Raw genomic sequence first — 2067 nt, 5'->3', positions numbered from 1 at the left:
GAACCGAAATCCGGCGCGCAGCGGTGGGAGGTGAGGGGCGTGGCCAGAGGATGGAGGAGGCGGGGACAGCTTGCTCCTCACATGCTTATTGGTGGGTCCCGCCCGCTCGTTTGGGCGGAGGGGTTTGCTGATTGGGTTGCGGCGTCCCCTCACTCCTCCCGCCTTGTCCTCCACCTTCGCCTCAGCGGCGCGGGCAGGCGAGAGGTGCGGGGCGCTCGCTGAGGAGCCGGCGGCGCGGTCCTCGGGGCTCGGCGGCGGCGACCACAGGGGAGGCGGGCGCGGAAGGCGAAGGACGAGCGAGCCGCAGCAGGTAAGGGCAGGGCCTCCGCCGGCGCCGCGAGGGTCTCCTTCCCCGGCGGGGCCGCCCTGTTGCAGCCCTGCCCCGCCGACCTGGCGCCGTGCGCCCGCCGTGGCGGGGTTATGTAACCGCCCCGCCGGCTCTCCCTGCGGCGCCCGCCGTCCTGCTCCCTCCCCGGGCCCCGCTCTTACCTCGGGGCTGCTTTCACCCGTGGCTTTTCGGACGCGGGGAGGGGTGGGGGTCCCGGGCTTCCCCGCGGGCGCCCGCCCTCCGGCCGGGGTCGGTTCCCGCCGTGCAGCCCCGGGCGGGCGGCTGGAAGCGGCCGGTGGGCGGAGGACGAGGAGGAGGTGGTGTGCGGTGAGGGAGAACGTGGCGTCGGCTCGTCCTCCGGGGCAGGTGGTCGGTCCGCCGGGGGTGGAGAGGGGCTTGGTGAGGGGAGGGAGCATCCCGGCGTGTGGGGCAGGCGGAGGGGAGGTGGGAAGGGGTTTTTTTCCGCAGCCGTGCGGGGAGCGCTGGCGGTCGGCTCGAAGCAGGTGGGCGTTTGCAGGGATGCAGACCTGTCCCAGCTACTTGTAGAACTTCAGGTTGGTGCGCAGGAATGCGGTGAAGCCCGTATCCCTGGGAGAGACTCTTCTTGGGCTGATTTAAGGTTAGCTGCAGCATCCCACACCGATGTTGTTTGATGCTTATGTAACAGGTAGCGCTCTAAAGTTGTTGGTTTGTTTTTTCCCCACCTTTCCTAGATTCTTTTGTATGTCTCCAAAATATTTTGGTCTCTTTACTTGCTGGAGTTTGGAGTTTAATCTAGTTTCCTAAAAGGAAAATGCAGGATAGGTTTATACAGCTGAAAGAATTCGTACAAATGAGAATGCTTTACATGAGCTTCTGTGTTAGGCTTTCAAGTCCTGCACTTAAAAATTGGTTTGCTCTTTGTTGTTTACCTAGTTAGAATAGTTGCTCTGTAGGAGGAGAGGAAAAACTCTTTTTCTGTGAAAATACGTAACTACTGTAAAGAAACTCTGCTGCGTTTATTCTTGCAGTAAAACTACATTACATGGTTACACATCATTCCTGAACAGAGGGAAGTCTGAATACTGTGAGAATATAAAACAATCAGAAAAACTACAAACACATCACAGTAAAGGAGGACAGAAGATTTTCAGTAGACTATCAACTTTGTTAACTAGTAACTGCTGGTACCTGTCTTTTTTAACAGCAGGAACTGTCCCATTCTCCTTAAACTTCTGAGAAGAAGTTGTCCTAGTATGTCCTCTTCCAAATATTGTAGTGTGTATTCAGATTCAGTGTCTCGGTTTGCCATTGTCTGTATTGAAACTGTTTGTCATTGCATTGGTGTCCTTAATGTTTTTTAAGTTATAAATTACTTGTGTGTACCAGCAGAAAATCCTTTTCAAGGAAACTTTGAAATTGTATTCCAAGTAATCATGGTGCCTTGAGTATCTTCTAGGAGTTCAACACTGTGAACAACTCCTGTTGCGCATAGCTCTGACATACATGGTTTCTTCCTTTTTTCCTCCCAATAGGGAAAGGGAAAGTAGGTCTTGGTAAGAATTGGGGTATAGTTACGAATTTTATGTTACAAGCTAGAGGGCTATTAAACGAGTGTTCCACTGACCCCTATGCGAGGTGACAGATCTGGGTGAAGGCCAGTGACGTTGTAATACTGTGTGCCCCTTATAAAACTGGTTCGCTTTAAATAGAGTAGCATAGAGGCCAAGTGAAGGTAATCGGAAAGCTTGTTCTGTTCT

At 54.0% G+C, this 2067-nt stretch overlaps 1 protein-coding gene across 1 annotated transcript in view; it reads left to right on the top strand.

Moving 5' to 3' along the window:
- The first annotated feature begins 171 nt into the window (after positions 1-171).
- Positions 172-2067, top strand: part of RCAN2 (regulator of calcineurin 2) — an 88764-nt gene continuing 86868 nt past the window's right edge. Inside the window, exon 1 of the mRNA XM_030037791.1 lies at positions 172-310. The gene's annotated coding sequence lies outside the window, so the exon portion shown is untranslated. The remainder of the gene's footprint in view (positions 311-2067) is intronic.

The sequence above is a fragment of the Aquila chrysaetos genome, chromosome 15, assembly GCF_900496995.4.
Source record: "Aquila chrysaetos chrysaetos chromosome 15, bAquChr1.4, whole genome shotgun sequence".
Classification (NCBI taxonomy): domain Eukaryota; kingdom Metazoa; phylum Chordata; class Aves; order Accipitriformes; family Accipitridae; genus Aquila; species Aquila chrysaetos.
The sequence above is the reverse complement of the archived record's forward strand: the minus strand, read 5'-3'. Positions and strand labels throughout refer to the sequence as shown.